Genomic DNA, 20,451 nt, shown 5'->3' with positions numbered 1-20,451 from the left:
TACTCTATGATATAAGTATTATACTTACAGATAGGACCCAAGGAAAATGACAGCACATGTTCACATAACTGTTCACACAGAAGGATTCCTAGTAGATATATTCGTAATGGGCAAAATCAGAAAATAAGGTATATCATCAGCAAAAGTGATTGAATAACTAAGTTATGCTATGTTATTCACAAAGGACAGTTACTCAGTAATAAAAAGAACTGTAATAAAATAGGTAGATCCTATTTTATAATTTCACTAAAAGAAAAGAAAAGAAAAATCCAGAGAATGCAAGCCAATTTATAGTGCATGGTTACTTGCAAAGGGAGGGTGAGGGAGAGAGAAAGGAGAACTAGCTTAATTGGGGGCCAAGAACACTTTGCATGGAATGTATTTGTCCATTATCAACATTATTACTATGGTTTCATGAGTCACATCCATTAAATTCTACATTATTTGTATCAGTTGTACATCAAAAAAGCTAAGCTCTAAAATCAAGACTAACAGAGCTAAAGCCATGAAGATTGGTTCATTTGCTTATTTGTAGCATCAGCTTCTTGAAAAGCAACCATCTGGAAGATTTTCTTTCAAAAATAAAATGTACACAGGCCTTGACTCCTGACTTTAACATACCCTCTACCCAGATGTGAAACTGAAGCTGTCCCTAAGAGATACATGAGTTTGACGTGGTGCTTCAGTGGCTTCCAGACTGTCTGTGTGATTGACATAATCAATCTGCCTCTGATAATCAGTTCTCAGATTTAAGGCCCCTGAAATGCACAAATCAAAGACGTGCCTCTGTTAGGCCTCCACAAACCTTTGTAATCTCAGTAAAATTTGAAGAAAATTTCCATTGTTCAATGTGATCCCATAAGCTTCCATAATTTATTGCACCCTGTCTTGTTTTCTGTTCTGAGGAGCAACTTTGTGGCTTCACTTTAGAGAAAGTGAAGTCTTTTGTTCCTGCCTGAGGTTGTCATACCAACAACAATTACTCAGCTCTAATTGGTCTGTAGGAGGTCAGCATCAGCAGCCTACAAATGCAATTTCAGGATTTCAGATCTCTGCTCCATGCTTAAATTGCAACAATCTTTCTCTTTATAGTAACATTCAGAATATGCCCACTTCAGAACTCTTCTTTGTGTCTACTTTCCTTTTGCTCCTTTCTTTTCTTTTTCTTGATGAAGTTTCAAACAATAGAAAAGAAATGAACCTGAGAAGCTGTAGCTTAAAATATAATTGTTTTCCCACTTAAATTTGTCCTGATCTTCTGCTTTTAGAAAACTAGATGTGGAACAGTGATCAAACATTTTCAAAACTGTGTCATATAGGTTTTCTATATTTTTTTATGCCTTGGAAAAGAAAATGCTACAAGTTACTCTTAATCTGATGGTCTTTAGAACCACCCCAAATACCATCTTCCTGCTTTCTATCGTTTTCTAAATTTGTTTTCTGTTCTACCTGTGCCCATCTTATGCTTATACGTATCTGCAGAGCTAAGGGCCACAGTCATGCATTTACAAAGACAATGGACTAGAAATGTCACAAAATGTGAAATGATAATTCCAAGGTCATCAATAGTCATTGGGTAGCTTGGACTTCAGAATTCCTTTCAGTATTTAACGTTGGGCTGATTGTCACAGTTTTAATACAACTTGCCAAACACAGTGTTTATGGTTAAAGACTGAATCAACACGTTAGAGATTACTGTTGCATCACTATGGCCCACTCTTTGTGTGCTCGTGTTCGTGTGAGTGTGTGCCCAAGCCCACAGCATGGACACACATTTGTCTACTCTCTGGCTTTGGTTTGACATGCTTTCTTTAATTTCACTCTGCCCCTTGATCTTGTGACGTACTATTTGGTTGCTAATTATACTTTAACACCATGATTTATTGCATCTAGAAAATCAGGCTCCTGTTAGCAGCAGTTTAGGAGTATTAGTTCTTTAAAGATAACCTTTTAGTATTTATTGGGAAATTATTGAGACATAACAGATCATATAAAATCAAATTTAAAAATGAAGTTTTAGAAGTTTTTACTGGAATCTGCCATTACTCAGATCTAGAAAAAGAGGTTAATAATTTTCCACAGGAGTATTTCTGGATAGTAGTTTTACAGAAAGCATAACTAAGCATTATTATTTGAACAAAAATACTGATATTTATTGAAATATAGTTTACCATTGCTAATAACTATACAATGTAGGTAACACCATAAGCTGAGAGTTAACATTAGATTGCAATCCTGATGCTGTGTTTTCACTATATAATCTGCCAAGTTAAATAACTTTTTAAAAACTAAGATTATCTAGTGCCAAGGATAGCTATAAAAGTAACAACAGAATTGTGTATGCCACATACTAAATAAGTAATGTATGCGATACAATACATAGGAAATTAAATATTTGAGTGGCTTGAAAGGAGATTGAATGATATGAGAAAGACTAGATGAACAGGAATTATTTTTAAAAATTGAGGCCAAACCAACTTTTAATAGATGCCTGTGATATTTTATTGCAGATACTCAAATAAATTTTCAACTATGACTTCAAGATTAGTCCTAAAAACATTTTATCTTTGAAATTGTTTGCTACTTAGGTAAATTGCTTTGTCAATTATTTGTTTAGCTTTCATTAGATTAAAAATATGAAAGTGTTGATAAAATGACTAAATTAATTATGCTTTGAAATACACATTTGTAGTTTATGAATGCATTTTGTTTTCCTATGGAAAAACATCATAAAAATTGAATTTTTGACATGCCAGCAGATTATGTGTGCTGTATGCTATGTGTGTGTCCCTGACCCCTGTATATTTCATATACTTACGTGCTGATGTGAGCATATACTCATCAAAGTACTTAACTTGATTAAAACCTGGGTAATGTGAGAAAATGCAATCAGAACTTTGGTTTTAAAAATTCATAGGATTTCTGTGCCTGCAGCTCAAAGACAGCGCGTACCTTTTCTATTAAGAGAGTCTGCACTGCCATTACTACTATGGATGGTGAGGAAACGCATTAATGTTGATTATATAACCCTAAACTCCTTTAATCCGTGAGATTTGGGAATCCTGTTGGGAGGCGCTCACACAGTGGGGAATGGGAGAAAGTCAAAACACTGGCACTCACGCTCTGCTCTCGCAAGGAAGATGCCAAAGAATCTCTTCACGACAGTACTTCACAGATTGCAGCACAGTTACCTTAGCTGGCTCCTGATGTGTAGGATCACACCAGATTTAAATTCCCATCTGTGGTGTCTGGAGCTATTGTTCTCGCTTCGAACTTCTTCTCCAAAGCAAATCTACAGGAACTGAAAGACCACCCTCCTTCAATGGGACAACCAAGTACATCTAAGGGAGTTATGTTGTGGATAGGCTTTCTGTCACCCATCGAATCATTTCATGCTTCCAAAAAAGTAAATTGACATTAAAAATACACATGAAAATGCAAATTTTTGATCTATCTGGAATTGGTTTCTTTTCTTGGAATATCTTCAGGACTCCATTACTATATTATGTCTCTAGCAGTAGATTAAATGAAAAGATATATTCTTAGTCATCTACTTGTGAAATCTAATAATCAACACTTAGAGCCCCACAAATTGATGTGTGTAAAAATACTGAATTGGTAAGGTTAACTAACACACAGGTTTTAATACTGTACATTTTATTTGTCTAGGCAGTATTCCTCTGTGTATCGGTTGATTTCTCATTCTGAAATTTCACACATACTCATCTAATAGACATTTTCTGTTTTTAACATATATATATATATGTTAAATATATATGTATATATATATATATATATATATATATATATAGTGGTTTAAATGCATACTTGTACTAAATTTCTTCTGCATGTACTCAGTAATATGCGGTATATGTCTTTTTATCTTCTTACTTTATACGATTTGAAATAAATAACATAGACTTCAATAAATGCTAATTCAATGATACTTATGATCTCTCTGACATTGCTATTTAAATGCTTTTCTCTTCAGTATTTGAACATGAACCTTATTCTTAATCTAACTCTATATTTATGGAGCCTTGCTGCTTTTAGAAGTTGCATGATCTGCAAAGACCTTGAAATCATCAGCCCAAGAAGCAACTTTAAAGTGAATTTTACCTCTTTGCTCAGCAGTCCTGTTGCTAAGCAACTAACTGTTTATTCTCTTCTTTTGGGTCAGGACTTGGGGTAATGAGCTGATGTGTGTCACAGAAAGGAGTTTGTGGCTGACAGTGAACTTTAAACTTTTGGGTAATGTGTTGTTTTCTAATTTAGTGACCTTCTGGCTAATTCTGATCATGTAAATCTGCTTCTTTCTCTTAGATCATTAAATTAACAATCACACATACAGGCCTTTAGCAAGATGCATACATCCTGAAATAAACATTGTCCAAATAATATGACAAAGAAATTGGACCTCAAGACAAATATTTCAAACTTCCCTAATGAAAGTAGCATAGAAATCTCTTCCTTGCCACAGAAAATGAGACTTATTTTTCGGATTTACTTTCTGGCCTCTTTAAGAAATGAATGGCAGTCGTGATTGACAAGGCATTATATATATTCCCAAAGCCCATTCTTATGACATAATATAGTTCTACAAATAAAAATGTCTCTAAAGATGTATAAGTTATTTCGGTAGGAATAGAAGGGATGAGTTACATGCCATTCCATTTTGATGAACTCCAATCCAGTTTCTAATCAACAAGATTGCCCTATACAATAAACTACTGATTGGGACTGCTGGCGTTAACAGTAATAGGACAAGAAGATGGGTGGCACAATTTTCTCCATTCAGCTATTCATTTTCCTACTGCTTCCAAGGAGTTTTTACGTCCTTATGATCTTCCTCCAAGTTAGCCTGATCAATTTGCTAAATGGGCCCGGAGAACCTTTGCCTATGGGGACAACTCTTGTTGATTACTAAGTAGTGTCAGTTTGGCCCCAGTTCCTCACTTCTGTCGGAGTCCTCCAAAGATGAAATTTGTTTCAGGCTGTTTTACATCCTTTTGAAATGATATTCTCCACTCAAAGCCCACTTAGTTTTATACACACTCTTTAATGCAAGAAATAGATGTACAGACACTGGTATCCTCCGGCCATATCTCTATCTGCTTAGTATCTTTGAACTCTGCAAATTCATTTTGTTACTGCCAGTGTTAACTAGAGACCATATGATGTGTTACACTCGTTGGAATAAAAACCTTTATAAGAACAGTAATAAGATAGAAAACATCAACAAAACCTCTACTTTTTCAGTCTTCATAGTCTCTAGCTCTGACATTTGGACTTGAAATTTAGAGAGAATCTATTAAGCTGCAGCGAGAATTGTTTATCAACTCCAAAAGGCTTTCATTTGGAGAAATCCAAGTTTCCATTTTCATAGCAAGTTTATAACTCAACCTAAATGTCAAGGCTTAGAGAACATTGAAACACAGCATGGGTATTTATTTGAAAAAAAATCACTTGATAAATTTCACAATGTGCTGTTTTGTTTATTTTTAAAGAACCTGTCAAGCCATATTGTTGGATTAACTAAATCATATAGTTTTCCTGTGGTAGATTGCTATGTTCACCATGGCTATAATATGCCTTTCTTCCCACTTCCATTCTATATGGGTGGCACTAGAGACATGCGTGGCTACTATTTGTGTATTCTTACTGATTTCACTGAGAACACAGTAATAAAGGATGCTTCCCAAAGGATGTTCTCAGACCTGTTTTTCTTACCATTATCCATTCTTGACAGCTAAGTTATGCCTCAATTAAACTACTCATCTTTCAAACATAGTGTCTTCCACATATAAATGTTGGTTAGATGCTACCTGTGTTTCCAGATATTAACTATATCAATTGCAGATAACTAATTAAACATTATTAACCATTTGATGTGGAATGAAAAAATGAGTTTTCCCTCAAATGTTCTGTTAAAAAATAAGAATTGGAGTAGGTTTTCCTTGTCTGTTTTTTTTTTTTTTTGTTCCTTTTTTGAGTACTGATATCCATAATAAAAAGTTGTTGAATTATTGATACATAAACTCTGTCCTAAAATCCTAATATGCCTAATTACATGTGACCCCCTAAACAAAGTAGAAAAGGTGATATTTTTATGCCCCTGACCTTGGTAGGTAATCAAAGGTACAGAGAATTTCAGTGACTAAGGTCTTGTGGCTGGCATTCTGGTCCAGTGAGCCTTATGGCACATTTTTTCTTGTTAACCCCTGTGCTATCCAGAACTGGCTGAACAGAAAGAAGCCACGGTATGTGATGGAATTATTTATGCAACAGTTTTCTTTTAGAGTTTTCCTCTGTAGCCCATGTTACTCTAAGTACTAATGTAACATTAGTCACTGTGCAGGCTCTGAGACACAATTCACATCCACAAATTAGAGGAAGAAAGGTTTATTTGGGCTTATCCATTCAGTCCACAGTCAGTTGGATCCCAGGCAGGAAGGGCATGGTGAAAAGGTCTGATGCAGGAAAGCTGCTCCTGGGAGTCAGGAAGCCCAGAGCAAGGTGGAACTGGGGCGGGAGGGACATCCTTTCAGGCTGACCCCAGTGACCCACTGCTAACCAGGCACCCTCTCCCTAACAGCACACTTAGCTGTGGATTTTTCAGTGGATTAAAACACTGGTAAATCTACCACTATTATGATCTAATCACCTTCCAAAAGCCCAACACCTGAATACATGAAGCATTTGGGGGATAACTAGATGTCAATAACACCTTATATTTTAATACTAATTAATGAGCCAAACTACAGAGTCTTTGTTTGTTTTTGAGACAGGGCTTCATAAGGAGTTTAGGCTGCCTTCAATTTACTATAGAAAATATAATCCATGCTGGCCTTGAACTCCTGGTGATCTTCCTGCCTCAGCCTCCCAATTGCTAGGATTACAGGCATGCACCACCATGCCTGGCTCAAACTACAGTCTTACAAACTATAGACTCTTACAGTTTGAAGGGACTGTTGTAAACAATCATACTATATATTAGAGGAATTGGGAAGCCAAAGTCTGCGAAGAAAAGTTAGTTTTTCAACTCACGTAATTAGAAGCAGAGCAAAAGCATTAATTTTATTTATTTTCCCATTGTAAAAGAGGGAAATTTCTGGGACCATAATACTATTTATAGAGGGATATTTCCTACCTGAGTGCCTTGTGTTTGACCAATGTCCATCCCATGAACACATGAAAATATGGACACGGTGTACACATGAACAAACCCATGGGTATTAAATTCGTTCCAACTACTTTAAAAATGTGCTGAGGTAGATACATCAGAGCTACGGTATGCAAGAAAGTGTTTGTAGCAAAAGTCTAAATAACTCTGTGATATAGTTAAAAGATTCTACTGATGTTTTCCTTAGATTGAGATCCTAAGTGTTCTCTGATTCCAAACAAAGACTCTCAATAAGGCATTTTGTGGATATTATATTGAAACATGTATGTGAATTTGATAAACTCCATGTTCTACGGGAGAGAATTTATGACTCTGAAATGCTTCACTTCGTTGTGAAGCATGCCAATTCCACATTAAATTGTTTAGGCAGAATATAATTTTTTAATTTAAGAGCATTTCTTGAGATATTAATCAGTGTGGAAAGAAGTTACAGAGTTATTTTCAACCAATGAGTTAACTTAGCTCCCTACAAAGAAAAAAAAGCACAATGTCAAAAAACTTCACAACACTTTCCAACAGTCTTCTTGCCAAGGAATAGACAGCTTTTAAGCACTGCAGTGGAAATTTCCTTATATAACAAGGCACAAGTGTATCCTGTTATTCTTTATTGCTATCGGATTCATAAGGACTGCTATTCTCTACTATCAAATCATTAGTCCTTTGATTTACATGAAATCAGACAATGTAACTAAAGCCAAGCTTCTACCTAGACTATGACCAGTTATGGTTCTTTTTTGGATGAATATTTACACTTGATAATTTGAGGATTTCTCCAAAACAATTTTGTGTTTCTGTTGGTGCATTGTTAGTGTAATATATTTCACATTTGAATGCCACCTTGATCCCAGTAATTTATGCTATTTCTTTAAAGCACAGCCATAATAGATTCTTCTCCTAGGATGCTGCCCTCCTGGAACACTTTTTTGCATTTCATGCCTCAAGTGATAATGATCATTGTCTTCTCATAGAACAATGTGTCTCACGTACCTTGAACTCCATTCATAAAGGTAAAATTCATCATTTTCAAGACAGTTTTGGATTCTTTAAACTTGGGCAAAGTTTGTTTCATTTTTAAGAATAATCAACAGGTATTTTACCTATGCCAGAGAAATGGATCGCTCATTATGCACTTCTTTTTTGCATGAGCTTTGTTATGCATATTAGAAAAAAATGACCTGCATCTTAATTCTTGGCATAATATTCTCTGCTATCAAATCATTGTCATCAGAAGAGTCATGACAGTACTATCTAGAGATGCACACTAGAGGGTGGTGTTTTACCTGGACACTATACTTACCATGTGTTGAGAAAGAATGGAATGTTTTTTTCCCCAGGAAATGTTCCCCATGTTTAATGTTATATAATTCTCAGCACATATGCCCCATTAACAAAGTTGATAAACCCCAGGGAATGGAAACAGAGATGGAGTCGCTTGGCGGCCTTGCTATCTGGTTTCTTCAACACATCCCTGTAGGTGTTAGGTTTCTCTGAGCTCCACATGCAGAGTGTCACTTAGAAACCACAGCTGATCACTGGGTGAGAATGTGTTTGACTCTTCAATTTCAGGGAGCTGGGAAATAAGTGAGGCAAATAATGAGCCTAGGTAAAAGTCTTGAACTCACCACTTCAGTATGCACATCCATTGAGCTGTCTACTCATATTTCCATGGTGGACCTGAGAACTGAATCCATCAGAGCAGTGGGAAGTATCCTATAAGGAAGAGTTCACTTTTCCTAGTGCCCTTTCTCCTCTGCTTTTTTAAATCATGTCATTAAAAAATATTTCTAATATAGTTCAGCCTAACTTTCCAAATTAAAATAAAATCTTTCATGGGTTATTCAAAATGTTGATTATCCCCACTTCAATAAATAGTCATGGGTTATTGATTTGGATATGGCTTTGATTTAACTCACTTTGCTTTTAGCTGTTATCTTCATTTGTGTGTGTGTTTTTCTCTCTCAATTCACTCATCTTATTTTAGTATGATTTTTGCTCAGATCATGAATTCCATCATGGTTTCCTACTATAAAGTATAAATTTTCATTGACTTTTACCTGGCTACATACACAAAAGGGACACAAAGTCCTCAGCTTTGTTTTCTTCTCGAACTTCCCCACTAAAATTTTCCCTAGTCTGGCCAATGGAAATTTCCTTATAGAGCAAGCAAGCTATCACCTGAAGTTTCAGGTTTTCAAGTTTATGTCACTTATTATCATTTGTTCTGTCTTATTCATGAAGACTGCTGGAATCAAGGTCTTGTGGAATACATGTAAAAAGTATAATTTCATACGATTGGATGGAGGTTGAATTGACAGTTTCCCACTAAGCTGAGGGCTGGCTAATACTGAGGGAGTCTCTATCAAAGCTAGGTGCACATTTCCTCTCAGATGCTCCTGAGCACTTGTCTCTGCTGTTTTCTGTTCCCCTTTCTATAGTGATATGATAACATTGCAATAATACTCAAATGCTGACACAACAGAAAACCTTGCCAGTTTGGCTCCCAACCTTGGCAAGCTTTTTGTTATAGTTGCAACGCAGCTTACTCCTTGAGTTGCACAAAACTTCCAAGACTCCTCTACAGTGCATCGTGTACAGGGGACTAAAGAGGAAAAGTAAGAGAGATGCTAATTTTAGACATAGAATAGTAAATAGGACAACAAATAAAAGCTCTGTTTTGGCACATCGGAACTTTCTTTTTTCCCTTTTAAATGTGTGATTCCTTTTCCCAAATGTTGCACTAGATTTATTTTTAAAGGTGTCATCTATTTCCATTCCAGTGCTATGTCATCTATAATTTAAATTTATGAGAGAAATCTTGAGGTTCACCAGTGAGGCAGCTGGAGAATTCTAGCCACTTTGCCATTGAAGATGCAGATGTGCTGAAGGTTTTTGTGTCTGACAAGCCCCATTGAGAGTACCTCACTTTCTTTCCTGACAAGCATCCATCAGCATGCAATATTTATTCCTCTGTTTTAGTTTCACTACAAATAATTGGCGGTTCTTCTGCAAGAAGGTAGTTTCCTGCTGAGGCAGCACCATCCGTACAGCTTCACCGAGCCGAGGACAAATGTTCTGAAGAGCGCTTTCCTAGAATTGATGGACAGAGAATGAGAGATATTTACTAAATTGAGGAAAAACCAGTCTTGCTTCTCTACTCATGTCATTATTATTAGTTCTCCAATCCTTCTTCCATCGCCATCAGAATAGCAGTGGAGTCATCATGAATACATTTACTGCTGGCAAGAAAACTATTGCTGTTGACTTATTTTCCACTACATTCACTACCCCGCCCGGTTGAACTTCACTGTTCCTACCTGCTATGCGATCTTTGGTGGAGGACAGTCGAGTCAAAATACACAGTGATATGGCGTGACCTTTTCTCTCTTACTGGACCTCTCACCCCCTGTCTTCTCTTCTCTTCTCTTCTCTTCTCTTCTCTTCTCTTCTCTTCTCTTCTCTTCTCTTCTCTTCTCTTCTCTTCTTTTCTCTTCTCTTCTCCCCTCCCTACCTTCCTCCCACCCCCACTCCTTTCTTTCTCTCTCTCTCTTTCTTTCTTTCAACTTTCTTTCTTTCTTTCCCTCTGTCACAGTACAAGGGATTGAATCCAAGGCTATTCCACAGTGCTTTATCCTCAGCCTGTTTTATAGTTTTTGCTTGTAAGTTGCCCAGACTGGACACCAACTTGAGATCATCCTACCTCATTCTACAGAATTCTGGCAGTTACAGACATGTACATCAAGACTGGCTAGCAAGGAAATTCTACACCCAACCATAGCCACTGGAATAGCCAAATGAGATGAGATGCGGCAGTGCCCTTGTTACATCCAGAGATGGATTTCTCGTATTAGGTAAGGAGATAGTCTTAAGGAATTAGTCCTACATATAAATATGTGTGGTTTGCTTTCCAAAGGATGGAAGAATACGTGAAATAAACATAAAACTAAACAAGTTGACCTATTCATTGCTTTCAACAAAGGACAAACCCTAGGGATCTTTCAACTTTTCTTCAATTTGTATGAAGTTTTTCACGTTCTACATCAAAGTTGGAATTCTATAAAATGTATCTTGTGCCTCACTGTCAAAGTCAATCTGTAGTTATTTTGTCCAAATATCTAAGAGAATCATCATATTAATTAGTGGAATTCCTCCATCTTTAGTGTTAATCTCAGCAAATTTTTCAGTTATCTTGGTACATAGTATTTCTCATTGCACAGTGAAAAAAGTGGCTGAATAATTTGAATTTGTTGAAGCATCACCTGGTGCTTTCAGCTATTACTTTGCATTCTAGTTTAACATGAATGCACAGTGTAGGGTGAAACAGCATAGAGCCATATTTATGCTGAGTTACTGTGAATGAAGCAGAACTAATTAATATTTTGAGGATTTCCACAAGGCATAGAATGATTTCTACAAGTTGTGCCATGTACATCTATCATTCAAAGTGTTTCATTGTAGTTTTTGTAATTGTCAACCTAAGAAAATAGCTTGATTACACGGAACTCATTTATAGAAAACTCCAGAGCTGTAATAGTTTTGTTCATCATTTTATTGGCAAGCGCTTTTGCCTTCTTACATCTGAATGATCTGATTGCAATAAATATTTGCCAATTATCTGAGTGTTCACATGACAAACTTACAGTCAAACTGCTACTAAAGTCTCAAGCAAAGTGAATTTTAAAAATATTTATTGTCCATTCAAAGGATACTAAAACTTATAGAAAGAATTTAAGGGTCAATTAAAACTACCAGCTAAAAGACCTTTTCTCAATGAAATTATAATCTCAACTAAAGACATGGGATCTGTTAATGATTTGCAGACATGTCAGCTGTAATATTAAAGGTCGCGTGCCCTAGGAAAAGCAGAAGATCCCTCCAGGGACTATATTAGAGAGGTCTATGAGTCACCGTTGATACATTCTCCTCTTAGATTGGCCTTGGAATCCAAAGCTCCCACTTGCTGCTCCTTCATCTCCTAGTTGTGCCCACATTTTATTATCTGTGTTTCACTGAACTCGAGATCTTTGTTCCGTGAAAGAAAATACCATGTGCTTCTAAGTATTCTGTGAAGATGAACTTGTTTGGCATGCTGCATACTTTTATAAATGTGTAACATCTACCTTTATGGTCATTTTTGTGAAATACCAGGTAGGAAATAATATAATTCAGTACTAAAATATCTTAAAATAATTATAATAGCTAATATTTATTGAGAGTTTTTATGTACCCAGTGTATTTCTCAATTCCAAGTGTGTGTGATAATTCAGTTATAATGCTTGTGGGTTTTACAAGTACAGGGCCTAAAAGGATAACTATGCAACTGTTTATAGGAGATTAGAAAGTCAGGCACCACATGCCTTCTGTCAGTGGGAAATGAGATGTGCAAAGAGTGAAATTTGTGAATTCTGTGCAAGAAGAAGAGATCACTATGAACTATGGAGATCAAGAATGACCTTGTGAGTGAGCGTGAATGTAATGTAGATTTTTGTTAAATGTTTTGATAAGCAAAGAAAAGAGAGAGCATATTAATCCAAGGAAGCAGAAGAATATAATATTTGGTAGAAGAAAGTCTCTTTGATGAGGAAGAAATACACTCCTCTCTGCCAGTGGGGTTTGTATCTAATATGACCTGCGATCTGTCTGCCCATAGAAGGGCTTGCAGCCAATATTTGTCTGTAAGCATGACCACCATTGTTATTATGTATTCAGCTGGTGCACATTTAACGTTATCTCTCCAATTCTCTAAGAGATATGAATTTGTGATCCCTTCCATGAAACAAAAGCAGGTTTTAAAAAGATAAAGGAAAAGTAGATGGTCACTCCAAGGGCTTGATGATTACAATTATCAACAGTGCTACCCTAGAAGTATTATTAGGACTTTTAACTTTTTAAAACGAGGAACAGATATGGATTTAGGGTTTATAAAGTTATTTGTGGTTTGTGAAATTACTTTTTTTTTGTGAATAATCTTTGAGCCATCCTGCTAATGAAAGGTGGCTTGGACAGTGAAATATCACTTGCTTTTCCAGTAAATATCATGTACTTAGAGACACTTCCCTTTCACTTTCTCCTTCATCTCTCCTAAATTTTGGTGGGGGGACTATCTATACTGCTATTTAAAAAAAATTTTTTTTCCTCTGTATTTTCCAATCAAGGCTCAGTTCTCTTGTCACGCCACTTTCAAAGACACCAAAATTTAGATCTTCAAGATTGCTCCTCCATGTCAGTGCAACCAAAAGCTCAGAATTGAATCAATTCAGTGTCACGTTCAAGCAGCTCAGCAGATCTGCACTCTGGCATGGATTATTAATCTCTTTGGCCAGAGCCATAGGTCACACTCAACAAACTTATGACAGAAAAAAACCCTCAAACACAGCAAATACTAAGGGACGGCTTCAGACATCTACCAACTCCTCATGTTGTTCCATAATATAAAGAATATTATTAAAAGCTGTGTATAATTAAATTGCCTTCTTCACACAGGAGAAGCAGGCAGGGCTCTGTAATTCCACGCCTGCTTCTGGCCAGTTATGGCCTCTGAGGATTTAGAAAAATGACTCAACTTTCTCAGGCCTATTTTTGACGACCACGGCATAAACCTACTGAATGAAATATGTCTTGCGGTTGATATCCTGCTTCAAATCCACTGGGTGCCTCAAACAGCAGTTTGTCTAGAAATACTAGTCTCTGCTACTAGAGCAGAAATCTTAAAGAGCCATGCAAATTGGATCCACCCGGTCTTTAACTTGGGCCAATTCTTCCACAGCATGTGCAGACACATTCTTAGTTGACTTGACTGCATAATAGATATAATTATAAGCACTTACTTATCTCGTAGGGGTCTACTAAAGATTAATTAGTTAATGTTGGCAGACCAAAGGTGCAATATATGTGCTAAGGATTATTATTATTACTGTGCCACTCGTCTTTAAAGAATGTTGTTTCTGAAGTCATAGTGCCTATGCGCCATCTGCTCACAGCAGCCTTTACCATCTCCCTACTCAGAGACTGAATCCGGTATCTGAATAAATAGATGTGCTCAAAAAAAATCTATCACACCTCCATCTGTGCTTATGGAATATGAATTCAGACATAGGCAGAAATGCAAATCAATCACCAGTGCCCAGAGTTACATTTAGAGATGTTGCTCTGTTATTCCTGCTTTTCCCTTCAGAATCCGCTAACTCACGATGTGATGCTTCTGTGAACTTGTTTTTTCTGCCTCTGAAATAGGTGTCACATTAGATTCCTGAACAGTCTTTTCTTTTGTTCCCAGAAAGTTGAAAGAGAAAACGTCCCCAGAACACGTTCACCACCGACTTTTTTTTCTAAAATGAGCTCCATGATTTTAATGCTTTTGATATTAATATAATTATCAGAAGATAATGAGTTTTAAAAGGTTCCTGTATGAAACCATGACTTTGAAACTTCCCTCATGCCGGAATTATTAACTAGGTTACAGAAAACATGACATGATCTATGACCCATTTTTACTAGCGACTAAAGAATGAATATTCGGCTTCTTATGAATAAGCACTCTTTCTTGAACATGACAGGCCACTGAGACTATGAAAGCTCCAAAATCAGAAAGATAGAAACTTTGAACACATATTGCCCAAATATTTCACAGATGCCATGAGAGTAATACAAGTAACATTCCTTGCTTTTCTGATAGTTATTGGTATCACAATTATTAAATTATATTTAATATTCCTCTTCAGTAGATGACTCCATAAAACTATTTCTCTTCCTTTGTTATCCTGCTATCTTCCTCAAAAGTAAATTTATCTTCTAAAACTCTTTTCTTTTGGTTCATATAATATATATATATATATATATTCATAATAATCATGTAACACTTTTTTTTTCTTAGCTCACTTCTTCACAAATTGCCTACCAAATCTAAGGTGTGCTAAGACATCATTTAGAATGCCCATAGAATTAGTCAGGTATGCCATAAACTCGAGTTCATTAAAGCATCTGTGACCTGTTATATGTATAATGTAATCTCATGGAAAATGCAAGTAATACTTGAACTCAGCTCTTCTTACTTGAAGTATGCTTACACTTATGAATTGGTTAGCTTTCAGAGATATAAAGCAAAATAATATGTTACACTTGGCTTCATCTCTAGAAGATAAAACTACATAAATATATTAAACTAAGAAATTTGAACACATTTCGAGCTGGTTCAAAGGATGGAATGGTTCTATGTGTCTGCTAGAAGTCAGGGAAGAGTTTAGAAGGCTGTAGATGAAAGATGCCTGACATAGGCTGCGAATGATCAAACAACCTCACTAGGTGAACGGGGACTGAAGAGACATGGGCATCTTGCTTTGTACACACAAGCAGACAGATACTTCCTTGGATAGTGTGGTCCTCTTATATAAAAAAATAAAACAACACATCCATGTTTTACATTTTTTTTTCTTAGAACCTTGGATTTCATTTCCCACTCAAATCCTGGTCTCCTTGACTTTTGGGTTTTTTAGATATGTCTTCCTTCACTTTGAAGTTCCACTTGAGTATATTTAGCTTTTACCCCATTTATCAAAGTTCCAGGCCCAGAAGTTCACTTACCTGGTGTTCCTAAAAGGACTACTCTGGCCATCCAGAAGAAACCTGAATATCGTCAGGTGGAGAGATTTAAAAAGAGCTTTAAAAGTGTAAAGGATGTGTGTGACATAGGCAAGCCATTTGGTGATGCTAACACTCTCTGTTCTCTTGTTCCCGAGGACATTTGAAGGAATGATATAATCAGCCTCACAAGGGTAGTGACACCGTGAAATAGCAAAGGTAATCCTACCCCAGCAGTGCTTAGCTTGTCCCTGCAGAACGCTAATTATAGACAAAGTATGCACCCAGATCAGCTTAACTCCCTAAGCAACCATGACATCATTTCTTCTTAGAGAAGATGGTCTCATCCTGTCATTCCTTGAAGAAGTTGTACTCTCCATATTTAGGAGTACAAGCCTCTAAGGGGATACTTTCAAAACATTTGGGAAAATTAAATATTTCATAAAAGTTCCTGATTACTAATTGGTTAATCACAGAGTGAACACAATGGTAGTCGGGGGCTTGAATCTTGGATACGTCACTACTTGGTTGCCTTTGCCAAATCACTCTGTTAGGATATGCTAATTTCCCATAAGACAGAAAGTGAAGGCTTTAACTAGCTTGCTGCTCTTTAATGAGACTGACATTATTGGCTAGCTGAAGAGTCTGAAACCCTTGTGCCCCTCAGGAAAAAGAATATGATGGAGAGGAGCTGGCTCGGAGAGATGACAACTTATGCAATGACTCCTCTGTAGACTAAAAAAGGGAGTCTGGACTCAGGGCTGTGAATTTGGGTACTGTCCATAAGTTCTACATTGACTTTAAAATGAATGAGGTAATGGAATACTCAGACAGAAGGCTCATCCATTATAGAAATACACCTCAAATTGCTCCTTCTTTTGGTAAAGGCTAAGGAGTACTTCTAGTTAAAACTTGGCAAGTTATTTGCTTACCAGGTCTTGCTGGGATTTGCATTAACTGTCACAGTGATACAATTTTCCTAGAAACTAAATGAAAAAGCCAACATAAACAAATGTTATGGAAAGCCTTCAAATTTTTTTTTCAGAATTAACTGTTTGATCTAGTTAGCACCTCTAGTTCTGTTGGTATAGTCCATTTAAAACAACTTTCTATAAGGGGATAAAGAGTGAAATTGAAGCAAATCACACATATGGCATGGTTCTATCTATTTATGTGATGGAAGAAGAGGCCGAAAACAGAGAGAGAAGAAAATTGGAAGAAAAGAGATAGTGCTAAGTGGCAAATAAAATGCTCCTTTAGTAGACCCTAAAAATTCTCAATCGGGTCATTAACAACAACAACAAATTAAAGAGTATTTAAAAAGCATTCAAAGCGCATCCAGATGAATATAGCCCACATGCCTCTCTGTGCTTTCTATGCTGGGCAGGAGCTGCACAGTGAATTGAGACTCCATAAAGTGGTTTCCATGTGGTTTCCATTCTCCTGTTTTTATAGCTTTTTGGAATTTACTTTGGATGCGTTGGAACCTCTAACCATTTTCTGGCCTGAAGATGCTATTGTAGACAAAACCGCAAAGATAAAATCTTTTGGATGGTCCTCTCATGGCTCTAAATGTCCTGGAATCTTTATTCAATGTTAATACACCAGAGTGTCATCTCCAAAATTGCACTATAAAGTTTTTGCCTCTATCTCTATTTTATCAGTCAATAAATTAAGGATTTAATAGACTGTGTATCTTGTCCAAGTAAATGATACAGCCCATTTCAAATCCAAATGATGCGAATATAACTTCAGTACTCTTTCTTGTATCTCCCATACATGCTACGAATTTCTTATAATTTCACTTAAAATGCATGAATATCTGAATATTTTCACATGTACACCATCAGGAGTTAAAATGACCACAGTGATTACAGAACATCTTTGCCTTTTCCTGACTCCTGAAGTTATTTTGCTTTGAGAGGACAAATATTACATAGAGAGATTGTGACATGAAATTATGTTATCAAAAATTTTACAGAATTTTGCACCATTTCCTGGCTATCATCAAGTTCATGAGGGTCAGAAAGAGGCTGAGTGGCCTGGCTGGCAGTGCCTGCCTGGAATTGTAGATACCTGCGAGTCTGAGGCATAAAGAATGCAAGTTTGAGGCCAACAAGGGCGTGACAGTGAGATCCTGCTCAGAATGCAAAAGAAAAGGCTTGGGAGTGTAGCTTCAGTGGGTTGTAGCACTTGAAACCAATTCCCATTACTACAAAAAATAAAACTACAATAAAATGACTAATGCTTACTTCAATTGCCAAATTTTATTTTTATTTTTAAAAGTAAAAAGTAACAAATGTCTGTGAAAAATTTCAAGCAGTTAAGAAGCTATGATGTGGAAAGCAATTCCTGCCTTCTTCCTTCCTCTCCAACCTCAATTTTAAAGTCTTTTGTGTATATTTCAAAAAAAAAAAAAAAAAAAAAAACCTTTATATATGGATACACGCATCTCTCTTTTTTAACACTATATTTTAGGGATATTTTCATTATAATTCTATAGCACTCCTTGATAAAAGCTACCACGTATTTAGTTTTGGGGGCCCTGAAATTGACTGAACTCACTTACTACTTCTTGAAACTTGGAAATTTCGCAGTCTTTTATTGTTTCAGTGCTCTAATGAGCATCCTTATTTCTTTTTCTTTGTTTATAGACACTAAAGATAATGCTAGAAAATGTCTCAAAATAGCATTTTTTAATCAAAGGCTATTTTAACTCTGTAATTAGCTACTGTCTTTAAAGCTACATTTTCTTCTATATTTGCCATTTTTTCCAGTTCAGTTATTTTTTAAAGAAATTATATACTTATGGGTTACATCTAAAGGAAATAATTCTACTTAATAAGCTTTACTATTATTTTCCCTTTCTTGAGATTTGAATTACAGAATATTTTAATTTTGATAGTCATATTTATTGCTTCTTTTTATGCTGCTTGTGGCTGGTTCCCCTTATTGTGAGGAGAATTCTCATAAAAATATTTTAAGTATGCCAATTTCTTATTACTTTTGAAGTTTTATTTTTATATTCAAAGCTTTGATATACCTGAAATTTATTGGGGTCAACTTTTATATTAATAACCAGCTTAAAAAAAAAACCAGGTAGTTTTCCCAGCATCATATTAAGAAAGCTATTTTTCTTTGGATTTGAGATGCTAACTTTATGATACAATGGATTCTCAAGTATGTTTTCCTTTATTTCTTGACTTTTTCTTTTGTTAAGTTATCAGTCTGCCTATCAGATATCAGCACAAAACCAATTATGGTAGTATTAAACTACATCTCATCTTATTGAAGCATTCTCTCTTACTACTTTTAATTTTTTCAAAAACTTACTGCCAGTTTTTCGTGTTTATTTTTACATAAGAAATTTAGAATCAGCTTGTTCGAGTTCCAAAAATAAGGCTGTGGTATTTTATTTGGATCATGTGAAATCTCTAGATTAATTTAGTTTGAACTTAACATTTTTACAATACTGAATTTTTCTGTATAATAAATTTTATATTTTCTTTTGAAGTATTTCTTTACAACACTATACATATATAATAGCATTTCATACTTTACTTATTTTTCAAATTTTTCATACATTTGACATCTAGATATGTAAGCTATTTTAAAAATAGGCCTTTACTACTCTGTTTCATAGCTGAGCTCGATTGCATATTAATTTCCATACAGCTCCTTATTTGTGGTTTCACCTTTCAGTTAATACTCCTATTGCATTTGATTTTAGTTATTTTGAGTTTTTCAGCAATTTAATCATTTTAAAAATATTATTTTTTTCAGGGTTTATGTCTCATATTTAAAAACAATCTTAAATCGTTTGCTTTTTCTAGAACAATATGGAAAAATCATTTGACACCTAATAATAGTGATAATAATAATAAACTTTGTTATTAATGAGTTTAATAGGGATGGTTTTAATATCTCACCATTATGGATTTTTGTCTGCAGACATACACACACATACACACCCACATATACACAATAGGATAGACATACAGAGAGTTGTACAAAAATACCAATTACTGTGATATTTGCAAGATCAAGACAAAATAAAATCTTTTATCAAATAAAAATTTCTTACATATGTAATTATTATCTATCTTTTTACTTTATAATTTTTAAAGTACATTAATGAATTTTAGATAGGGAAATTTGTCTTCATTTTCTGTGACTAAATCTACTTCATTTTAGGGGTTTAGGATATTAATTTATGTTTGTTCTATAATTAGTTAGGAAACTATATTTTCATGTTTTCTAGAATATTTTGGAAAACTTAAATTATCTGTTCCTCAGGAGTTGATTACAATTCAACACTGAAAATCTTTTGTTTAGGAAGGGAGCTGGCATAAGTTGGATTAACATAAACATTTTTCTTTATTTTCCTCCCTCAGAAACATTGAAAATTTTGTTTTCAACTGATTTTTAGGGCTGATTCTGTCATTTCTGTTATCATATGAATGCATGCATTTTACTTAGACTTTCAAATTTAATTCCAAAGTGTAAATCTTTTCCCATTTTGCTGCACCCGTACTTACAAACATACTCCGTTTTTTCTTTTCTTTATTATATGAGCTTCTCCCTTATTTTACTTTTCCAAGATTACTTAATACGCACACATACATATACACATTTGTATATACATTCATACATGAATTTAGCTTCATATATGTGGCTATTATGAAAGTGCTTTT

At 35.4% G+C, this 20,451-nt stretch overlaps 1 long non-coding RNA gene across 2 annotated transcripts; it reads right to left on the bottom strand.

Moving 5' to 3' along the window:
• Positions 1–8,517: 8,517 nt before the first annotated feature.
• Positions 8,518–15,959, bottom strand: LOC106025656 (uncharacterized). 2 transcript variants are annotated; one of them, XR_001199200.2, is made up of 4 exons: positions 15,761–15,959; positions 10,102–10,270; positions 9,689–9,782; positions 8,518–8,753 (listed from the first exon to the last, which is right to left on the bottom strand). It is a non-coding gene; the product is annotated as an uncharacterized LOC106025656 (long non-coding RNA). The 2 variants fall into 2 exon arrangements; XR_001199201.3 differs by lacking the exon at positions 9,689–9,782 and having other exon boundaries at positions 15,761–15,953.
• Positions 15,960–20,451: the final 4,492 nt, after the last annotated feature.

Source organism: Cavia porcellus, unplaced genomic scaffold (genome assembly GCF_034190915.1).
Source record: "Cavia porcellus strain 051 isolate PalLab524CR breed Dunkin Hartley unplaced genomic scaffold, mCavPor4.1 scaffold_2, whole genome shotgun sequence".
NCBI lineage: Eukaryota > Metazoa > Chordata > Mammalia > Rodentia > Caviidae > Cavia > Cavia porcellus.
This window is presented reverse-complemented; position numbering and strand designations above follow the sequence as displayed.